The sequence below is a fragment of the Littorina saxatilis genome, linkage group LG13 (assembly GCF_037325665.1).
Source record: "Littorina saxatilis isolate snail1 linkage group LG13, US_GU_Lsax_2.0, whole genome shotgun sequence".
Classification (NCBI taxonomy): Eukaryota; Metazoa; Mollusca; class Gastropoda; order Littorinimorpha; family Littorinidae; genus Littorina; species Littorina saxatilis.
Window position 1 is genome coordinate 24,592,406 of NC_090257.1, and position 11,141 is coordinate 24,603,546.

General features: G+C 38.3%; 1 protein-coding gene across 1 annotated transcript in view; it reads left to right on the forward strand.

Moving 5' to 3' along the window:
* Nucleotides 1-11,141, forward strand: part of LOC138945347 (uncharacterized) — a 546,160-nt gene that overhangs the window by 208,416 nt on the left and 326,603 nt on the right. The gene's annotated exons all lie outside the window — the stretch shown is intronic.

Here is an 11,141-nt window from a genome sequence, read left to right on the forward strand (position 1 = left end):
AGCTTATTTACAATAGCACGTTTTTATGCACGAAAGAAACGGCTGTGGTTCACAAGAACTCTAGCGATGGCTTTTAACTGTTGAGAGGAACGGCGATATGCATAAACCGTCGTCTGCTACGACCCCTGCTTCCGGGCTTTTCTTTTTTCAAACTTTCACAATTTCGAATTGTACTGATCTTGTCTTGATGAAAAAAGAATTCTTTTATGATTAAAGAATGTTTGTGAAACAAGCTGTCAATTTATTATTTAGATTTTAAAAGTTAGGTCCAGCGCAAAAACGCACCACGGTCCAAAAACATTTTGATAATCATCGATTCACGGCTATCGCCAGTTTACATCGATAGAATGACACCCGAAGGGAAGTAACTCATGTTTGACCTGAGTTCAGGATGGGTCCAAAAAGTGTTCGAGACAATCTGCAAAATTAATTCTTTCAAAATTGCTCGCTCTTTACGTAGGGCACCTAGGATGTTCCCGTTTGGTGAGCGTTCAAATGGAAGGGTGTTTGTACTGTGTGTAAAAGCCTGACAGTATCTGTGATGGTTTACGGGAGGCTTACTGTCCGGGCGTGATTTTCGGTATCATAACAGCCGTCCAGCACCAAAACGAGGCGCCATTGTTGTTGAGGACCAAGTCCACGAAAATAAATTCTTTGAAAATTTCTCACGCTCGACAGAAAGCAGCCAGGATGTTCCCGTTCGGTGAGCGTTCAAATGGAAGTATGCTTGTACTGTATGTAGACGCTCGAGGAGCTCTGTGATGGTTTACAGGAGGCTTACTGTGCCTTTAATCTTGAGCGAGGAAGTAAAAAAGAAACTATGCATTGTGTGGTCATTTCCAGTTTTTGTCTAATTTGTCGATTAAAATTCAAAAGGTTAAGGTGGGTGTCATAGGTGTCAGTAACGAAGTTAATTAATACAACAACAACAAAAACTCAAGGTGTTATCGCTGTTTCGTTCATGCTCGCTGGTTCGGTTGTTGAAAAAATACATGTCTCGTAAATGATATCAACATTCGCGATCGCCTGCGTGTACGTTTGCGTGCGTGCGTGCGTGCGTGCGTGCGTGTGTGTGTGTGTGTGTGTCATTTTCGACATTAATTCAGAAAAGCATTCCTCGAACTAACATAAAAGAGGAGTTATTAGCGATCAAAAATGTGACAGATAGACGCCGGGCGGACGGACAGACGGACGGATGGAAACACGAGCAGAGGCCTTACAATATTAATTTGATGTAACACGCAATGAACATATAACAGGAAAAAATGCATTAGATTCAACCATATTTTCCATTCGCAACGAGTGTCATAATGCTTACCTTTTTTTGAACCAAAATTAAAAATGGGGTTAGGGTTACGTTTTGTAAACTTGTGCGAACATTTCACGATTATTCTTTTTTAATATCTTATTGTGTAGACCCAGGTTTGCATTATGTCAACTTTTTTGGAAAATCTAATGGTTCTATTAGCAAATATATTCAGTTGAAGTGAGCAGCTGGTCTAATTTTAGCACGTAAAACGTCTTGTACATTAACGAATATTAGCCATTTCACAAAGAATGGTAACACTTATTCATAAACAACAATATTTGTATGTGCACAAAGTCGGTATTTACGCCATATACAAAAACAAGTAGTTGTGATTTTATTTAATCGGTTAGATACCATATCCAATAGCCTAACCTGCTTTACAAAAAAACGTGAAAAGTCAACATATTCACGAGGCTGTATCTTAAAAACGCTACGATCGATTTCTCTGATTTTAACACATTTGTTTTGTCAGACTTTTAACATACATCAGGCAAAGAAAATTAACGATTTTGAAGGGTTGTTCAATCGGTGTCGGATGTCTTTAAAAACCGGAACAAGGGAAACAACCGTTATGATTTGTCCTATGGTTTAAAACAAGCTGATTGGTTCCCCTGTGATGAAATTAAATGTGCCATAGTAATGTGCAATATATTGTTATATAGCTATTCTGATGAACACGTGGGGGAATTCGGGGGCTGTGATTGGATGGTCTCTTCCGATCATCAAAGCATAATGCTACGGAAGTCGGCCATTTTTCTCAATATCTAAAAGCATATTGTCAATAACAAAGACGCATGGCCGTTCCGGTTTCTTCCACGTGTATAAAAGTACACGCATACCTCGCCAGGTTTGTTTCTGTGACTAGTCGACAGACGATGTTTGCTTTGTGTGTGTTTTTGTTGTTGCTTACTGTACATGACATACATTACGTGTAAAATTCTTTAACAGGCAACAAACCTTGCACATTTCCAGAAGCTGCAATCTGAAGGGACCTATCTCTGATTCTAGCAGACGATCTCTCCAATGTTTAACACAAAATCAGCAAACTCTCCTGTCACATAGAACGTCCATTGTATAGTGCAATGTTGAAATGAAGTTACCGGTCCGAAACATTTAGTCGTTTCTTCTGAGACAATCCTTGTTCTCTTATCATCTCAGTACAGATTTACCGCAGTCGTCACCACGCGAATTCCCAACAGAAGTCAGACTTTCGAACATACAATATACGTAGGCAAGCATGATACGTCATGACGTCATATGATTCATAGCATATTGACGTAATGCTAAACATCCGGTTATCTCGAGTTTTCTCCGTAATACATGTCCGTGGGTTTTTCAATGTTAGGTTATTTCCGTGGCTTCATGCGGAAAGGGAACCGTCGTCTGCAATCAACGACATGGACCATTCTGGTACTTGTTGCTGACAAAAACATGATTTTAACACAGAATTTAATGTCAGAATAGCTATATAAACGCTATTGTGTTTTCATCGTAGCAATAGGGTCCGATATTTAGACTCGAACAAGTATTATCTTTGACTCGTCGGCATTGTACTTGTCTCGTCTAAATATCGGGCCCTATTGCTACGCTGAAAACACAATAGCTGTTAATAACAAGTATATATATACACTCTCCTTTGCTGTGCATATGGTGCCTATGAGATTCAATGAAACAACCCTTGAATCCACGCTAGTCGCAAGTGTTTTATGTGATGGTTGTATGCAATGTATTCCTATTATGTACATTAAGTTTTACTGTGACTGTGGCGTGGTGGTGGTTTCTACTCGAGTCTACTTTCTGAAGCAAACAATAAACTTAGGCTTGGCTGAACGCTATTTCGAACATACAGAACAACAACAACAACAACAACAACAACAACACACCACCACCACAACCAACAACAACAACAACAACACAACCAACAACAATAACACACCACCACCACCAACAACAACACACCACCACCACAACCAACAACAACTACAACAACAACAACAACAACAACAACAACAACAACAACAACCAATAATAATAACAACAACAACAACAACAACAACTACAACAACAAAAACAACAACAACAACAATAAAAAAAGTAAGTCAACATATTTTGGTTTGTGTGCATTGTATTTTTTTTTAATGAATCCACTACCGAAAATTGGGAATCGATAAGGTGTGTTGAAAAAGTCACACACACACACACACACACACACACACACACGCGCGCGCGCGCGCAATTTAACCACCCACCCAAACACACGCGCGCACAGAGTACGTACGATATACGATCCAAGGGAGGAAACTGCATGTGAAAGTGTCTTTCCGAGTCCAAGACCACCAACAAAAGTAATAATAAGAACGACTTTTCCTGCAAGCAGCAGTTAAAATGATATCTTCTACTATGGTCTGTTGAGACGGTCGAGATTTTGATATCACTGTCGAAACAGACCAATAGCAGAAGATATCATCACACAGTCAGTCAGATGTTAGATATATTGCTAATTCTCTGGACATTTTGTATTTACTGTAAAGAAATTACAAAAGTATTTGTCTCAGTTTTGGCTGTTCCATATCCCTCCCTCTGATTATTTTTCTTTTTATATTTAGTCAAGTTTTGACTAAATATTTTAACGTAGAGGGGGGAATCGAGACGAGGGTCGTGGTGTATGTGTGTGTGTGTGTGTGTCTGTGTGTGTGTGTAGAGCGATTCAGACTAAACTACTGGACCGATCTTTATGAAATTTGACATGAGAGTTCCTGGGTATGAAATCCCCGAACGTTTTTTTCATTTTTTTGATAAATGTCTTTGATGACGTCATATCCGGCTTTTCGTGAAAGTTGAGGCGGCACTGTCACGCCCTCATTTTTCAACCAAATTGGTTCAAATTTTGGTCAAGTAATCTTCGACGAAGCCCGGGGTTCGGTATTGCATTTCAGCTTGGTGGCTTAAAAATTAATTAATGACTTTGGTCATTAAAAATCGGAAAATTGTAAAAAAAAATAAAAATTTATAAAACGATCCAAATTTACGTTTATCTTATTCTCCATCATTTGCTGATTCCAAAAACATATAAATATGTTATATTCGGATTAAAAACAAGCTCTGAAAATTAAATATATAAAAATTATTATAAAAATTAAATTGTCCAAATCAATTTAAAAATACTTTCATCTTATTCCTTGTCGGTTCCTCATTCCAAAAACATATAGATATGATATGTTTGGATTAAAAACACGCTCAGAAAGTTAAAACAAAGAGAGGTACAGAAAAGCGTGCTATCCTTCTTAGCGCAACTACTACCCCGCTCTTCTTGTCAATTTCACTGCCTTTGCCATGAGCGGTGGCCTGACGATGCTACGAGTAAAATGGCATTGCGTTCAGTTTCATTCTGTGAGTTCGACAGCTACTTGACTAAATATTGTATTTTCGCCTTACGCGACTTGTTGTTCACTCTTTTCTTGTACTTTTCAGTATTTCAAAATATCTTTTCTTACATGCGCATGTACGATTCTGTTGTGAAACTCTTTTTTTTTTTTAGCACAGAGAAAGAAATAGAGAGAACTTCATTGTATGTCCTTGCTATGCAGTATTTTGCTATTTATATAATAATATTATTTATTCAAATCAATTTTTACTCTGTCTATTGAGCTTAGTGCACCAAAAGTAAGTGTTCTCGATTTTACTGATTTTATATTTTAGTAGGATTCAAAATAGGGTCATATGATTTTAAGGATGCTTTTGCACAGATCCAAGTAACCGTTTTAGAATGTTGAAACGGAGGCAAAATTGTGGTGAAAATGAATAATTTTGACTTTGAAATTGTGATGGTTCATCAGTTTTGGTGTGAACTTTAATTGATTTCAATGGACAGAATTACTATTAGCACTGCAATTATCAGCCTCACTCAACGGTCTACCCTGACAAAAATATGCACAGAATAGTATGTGTTTAATTACTGAGAACAATCATTTCTAAAGTAAAAAATGTCAAAATAAACTCGATTCTAACGTGGCGATTTTAGAAATTTCAGTTTTTCTAATACAACACAGGTTGAAATTCAGTTTCTGCCTACTTGTATTATTTCATTAATAAAACAAAAAATCCGAGTGCATGCTAGCAACTACAGAGCCAGAATTGAAGCACGCACGATTACCTTAGGTTTTAACAAGTAATTTGTTATAATGAAGTGTTCTTTCTGAAATTAGATTACATTTTTTCTGGTTTATGTCTAATTTTCTTCTATTACTCCTAGCGTATACTTCTCTGAGGCCGAAATCAACCGTTGAAAGTGCCCAAAAGTTGTACTCACATTTGGAGAAATAACCTGGCTTTCACTGACATGTCTTGGTTTGTACACTGAACGCGTGTTTTTGTTTACGTTACCTTTATACGTCACCCTACCCCCCTAAAACAAATGACGTGTAAAACACAAGTTCCCTCAAATTGCCTTGGGATTGAGTATTTTGTAAGCTTTTTACTGATGACAAAAGATATTATGTTTAATTGGTCAGACTTTCAGCAGCCATAACGCACTCTGTTGATTTGAAAAACGTCATGCGTATCGGACGTCACAACAGATTGTCATGAGTATATGCACACATTAAGCCCTCGTTAAGCACTCGCGCATGCTAACAATCAAAAACAACCCCGGTGGAAGCTGTTTTAAAGCAAATAGATATAAGAACAAGTATTTCTGTGTTATAGGAGAGGTTGAGGCTTAATTTCAGCCAAGAAACAGAACGGTAAATGTAATTCAGACTCATTGAAGATGAAGTCATAGAACAACAGGTGCTTCACACTGAATCAGAATTCCAACTCTCTGTGTATTCAGTGCTAGATTTTGTTGTGACAATTGCTATGTGTTATTTACTTTGACATTCATATAGGCGCTCTTTTAATTTAATATTGCTTTTTTGTTTGCTTTTTTTTTCTTTTTCTTTTTTACCTCAGTTGCATGCAGGCAGCTACAACCCTTATTTTGTGCCCTTTTTCTTTTCTTATTTTCTTTAGGGCGGGGAGCATCCTTTTTCATTGGTCTTTTTCTTTTCGTAATCAAATTCTTATATTTTCATTTAAATAATGAATAAACAAATATCATCTTAATCATAACCTTCAAAAAGAATATATTATATATATTATACCATAAATCAACTTCTAAGGATTAACTCCCATTCTGTTAATACCCCCAAATCCGACTTGTTACCATATTTAAATTTTCCAATGGTCATGTTCGTAATCAAAATACAATAATTCAAAAAACTAAATATAATACATTTTCAAATGTTCCCTAAAATAACCAAATATAACATATTTTTCTTTCAGTACTAAGTTGACATCAATTTTCGTATAAACAAAGTCTTTAAGCCTTAGCCCTACATACCTTCCAACCCTTGATGACCTTTTGGCAATAAACAAAAGAAATGTTCAAGGGTGTCCAATTCTTTACAAAACTCACACCTATTCGATGTTCGTAATCCCGTCTTATCTAATAACATATTTGTTGGGTAAATTCTATGCAATATCTTCCAGTGCAACAGACGTAATCTTTCTTCTTTTTTTACATTTTACAGCCAATAACCGGTTTCTTATTTCCAAATGAATATCATGTTTTCTTTCTCAAAAAAATAATGCACTCGGAATCTGAACATCAAAATCAAGAAAACATGTTCTAACATATTTTGGCGTTAAATTACCGAATTTAATAATGAAATCCTGATGAAGCTTCCAGAAGCGAAAATTCGTAATCGTCTTGTGTCGTCTTTGTATTGGTGAGTACAGTAATCCTTTGTTTTTTAACTATGAAATCCTGCATTGAAAAATATTGGTAAGGTAATTTGTTTATCAATCTTGATTTCAGTGCTGTGCATAATTTAACAATCCTGCTTTTTCTTATATATCTCTCCTTTCTCTTCTAATGTGTCAACATTGTTTTCCTCTGTCTCTCTCTGTCCCTTTCTATCTGTGATTGTATTTGTACACGTTATCAGTCTCTAATTAACACACACACACAAACACACGCACGCACGCAATACATATACGCACGCACGCACGCACGCACACACACACGGCACGCACACACACACACACACACACACACACACACACACACAGCGCTCCCTATTAGAGGGTCCATGGACCCCCAATGCATAATTTTAGAGGGTCCCAAGGGTGCAAAAGCCAAAAAGTCACACATTGCTTCGTTGGATCTGTGTTTCTGTGTTCGTTCACCGCTGAAGTATGGTTTTGCCCGAGCAACTAGTACTTTTTGGTGCATAACCTTTCCCGGGCACAGCTACTTTTGAATCGCTTTCGACCTCTCCCATGAACACTATCGCACACCGCGTACCGTGCTTCAATTCAATGTGTATAATTGTACTCTTATCCTTGGTAGTTATGGTTAATATAAAATGACATACTTATTTACAAGACATTTATTTCTGTAAAAATATTATGAATGTAGCTGCCACTGATATTTTGTTTAACTCCACACACTATGACCATTACTAAAGTCTGACGCGGGATTTTTGGTTTGAACGTTTTTACGCGTCTGAAGGGAATAACCAGAATGTCTATCCATGAATTGCCTTTAAATAGCAGGGTGCATTGATACTTTAATAAATTACCTTTCACATTTGTTCACCTTGTCTTAACGAGTCCTTTTCTCAAACACAAATGCAAAATAGCACTGCTTAGTAATGTTTACGTACAATTCATTGTCAAGTACAATTTAAAGTAACAACATAAGCTTAATGCTGAATTAAAAAACACTCTTTGTGGATATAATTATGTGCACTCCAACATTATGTTTTTCACATTTTTTATGTTTTCCTAAAACAGTGATCTCTGGAGCGCTAGTAATACAACTTTAGCATGCACATTCAGATTCTTACAAAATGGGGGTAAAGTTACAACATGCAGGTTGAGGGCCCCAAAGGGGGGGTATCATCACGATCACGGGAAGGGAAATTTTAGCTTTCACGATCACAGTTACCTTGATTTTAGTTTTCACGATCACGAACACCAGTGGCAAATCACGGTCACGGTAAAAGTTGCAGGTACAGAAAGCACGTGTCAAAGTAAACACAACCATACAGTAATTCGCTCCTCTGGATCTATTGTTTATTCAACACAAAGTGAGAACTGTTGCACTTTTGTATTATTTTTTTTTAATTCTCTTTCATTCACACATAGAAATACATATCATGATTTGTAATCAGTAACAAGAATGTTGTTTTCATTGTTTTTTTTCTCTCTCTCTCTCTCTCTCTCTCTCTCTCTCTCTCTCTCTCTCTCTCTCTCTCTCTCTCTCTCTCTCTCTCTCTCTCTCTCTCTCTCTCTCATAGTCATTCAGACACTCACAGGAATATACACTCCAGGGGCGGAGCAGTTAAGCCAGAGAGGGGGGTTGGGTGTTACAACCTGGGGTCCAGGGGTAGACCTTGTGGGGTACCTGGGCAAGGCCCCGTTGGGGGGTCTGGGGGGCTTAGCCCCCCAAAAGCTGAAGAGGTTTAGCTATTTTATGAACAATTTATGGCTTATCCTTGATTTTAAACATGATCAACTGGTGTCAGCAGCCACTCATTATTTCTTTTAAAGTTAGTATTAATTTTATTTTTTTACAGCCGGGGGGAGGGGGGGTTCTGGAACCCCTGTAACCCCCCCCTCCTAATCCGCCCCTGCACTCATACACATTCAACTCCCACACCCTCACTCACACACATGAATATATATAGGCTACTTGCACAATTTCACCTTTCCAGAGCTAAATCTTTAAAACCCTTTTTCTCAAAAACTATTGGGTGGATTGAAATTAAAGTACATGTATGTGTGATGGTAGAGTCTATAATCCTGACTAAAGGTCAGTCTAGGAATCATGAAGGTGGGTGAAGGAATATACACTCATACACATTCAACTCCCACACCCTCACTCACACACATATACTTGCACAATTTCACATTTCCAGAGCTAAATCTTTTAAACCCATTTTCTCAAAAACTATTGGGTGGATTGAAATTAAAGTACATGTATGTGTGATGGTAGAGTCTATAATAACAAAATCCCCAACGAACATGACTTTGATCGACTTTGACATGAGGATCAAGTGACCCAAACTGGCACGTCTCCCCGCCATAGTTCCTGAATTTAACCCATTGTTGATAAGTTTACAGGCGCTAAAATAAATCCAAGCTTAATGCAAAGAAGCGACAATTAGAATCTATGCCAAGCGTGTCCACGTTGCTGGGATGAAATGCTCCCCCCCCCCCCCCCCTGGCTTAAGCATGTACCTCCCAAACGCTTTTTTTTTGCATCTGGAACATCATGAAATCCGAGGAGAAATCGCACCTCTCACCCCCTTTCGAAAGACATTTATCTTCAACGATTTTTGTGATGAAAAGTATGAGTCCTTACAATCTCAATTCTTCTTCATTGCCTATACAGCTTGCTGTCGAATTTACCTTTTTCGTTCAAGGAGAGGCTTCCTTTCCCTCCAGAAACATCAAAAAACGTTCAGCTTCAAGGGGGCTTCACCCCCTTGCAACCCCCACTAAGGAAGCCCCCTGGACCCCCACCAAGGGGCTTTGCCCCATGGACCCCCATCTGTAACCCCCCCCCCCCCCCTATACTTACCTAGTCCGGCCCTGAATAGATCAACATACCTTGACATTTTGTCTTCGGAAAGACGGACCCGTAGCCTGACCTTTCCATCAAGGAAGGCATTCTCGCCGCCTGCTTTTGTCTGGTTTGAATCCACAAAATATAACAGAAGTTCGATGACAGTACCGCTGCACGCCATTTTTGATCTTCGAATTCGAATTTGACTGAATGCACTCAAAAGGCTTTAGCACGAAGCCCTTCCATTGGATGAAGTTTGGCAGACTTTTGCAATTCGCCTTCTGATTGGATCTCTTTTTTTGTGTGATTGGTTCTCTTTTATGTTGTTGCTTTCCTTCAATCAGGATTGGCTCCTTGCTTGACGAATAGAGGATCATAGAGTGATACAGCTGTGAAAAATGTACGTTGAAAATAAAATGCTTAGCAATAATGCCCATCACGATCACGAAAACAAATGACGATCACGATCACGAGACTTGATTTTTTTGTCATCACGGATCACGGGCAAAGTCCCATCACGATCACAGAAATTGAAATTTCGGCAATCACGGTCACAGAAAGGTCAAAAAACGCCAATCACGATCACGATTTTAAACCCTTTGGGGCCCTCCAGGTTATCTCGACTGTTGCAGAGTAAAAACATACCAAATGCATATCGTGATATTTAGGGTACATCAAACAATGCTCACATGCTTTATTTGTGAAGCTTAGTAGTCTGTGTTCGTAGCAAACACTCACTAAAGTTAAATGCGCTATGACCGGAAAACGCAAAATTCTGACTCCATCATGGATGACGTAATGCCCCATAAAACGCCAACAAAGTTTAACTCTACGACTCTTATTATTTTATCGTTATCTTCCAGGGATGTACTTTCGAAAAATACAAACTTATCGTTGTTTAATTGAATATAAAACGGTGAAAACCGTAATGAGATGAATAGCAAGTATACTCTGAGTAGGAAAAACTTCGCCTGGAGATACCCACAGTTACCCCACATTCCTTCAATTTTCTACAATTGCCACGTTAGAATCATATTTTAAATGTCAAAATTTGATGCAGCAAAGAAAGGGCTAACTTTGTGTCATAAAGCCAAACTGTGCATATTTCGTCGGGGTAACTCCTCAACGGAGCGTCTTTTGGGGGTATAATTGCAGTGCTATTTGTAGGACTCTTTATAGAGATAGCAATTTGGGACACTGTTCGTGAATTGTACGTTA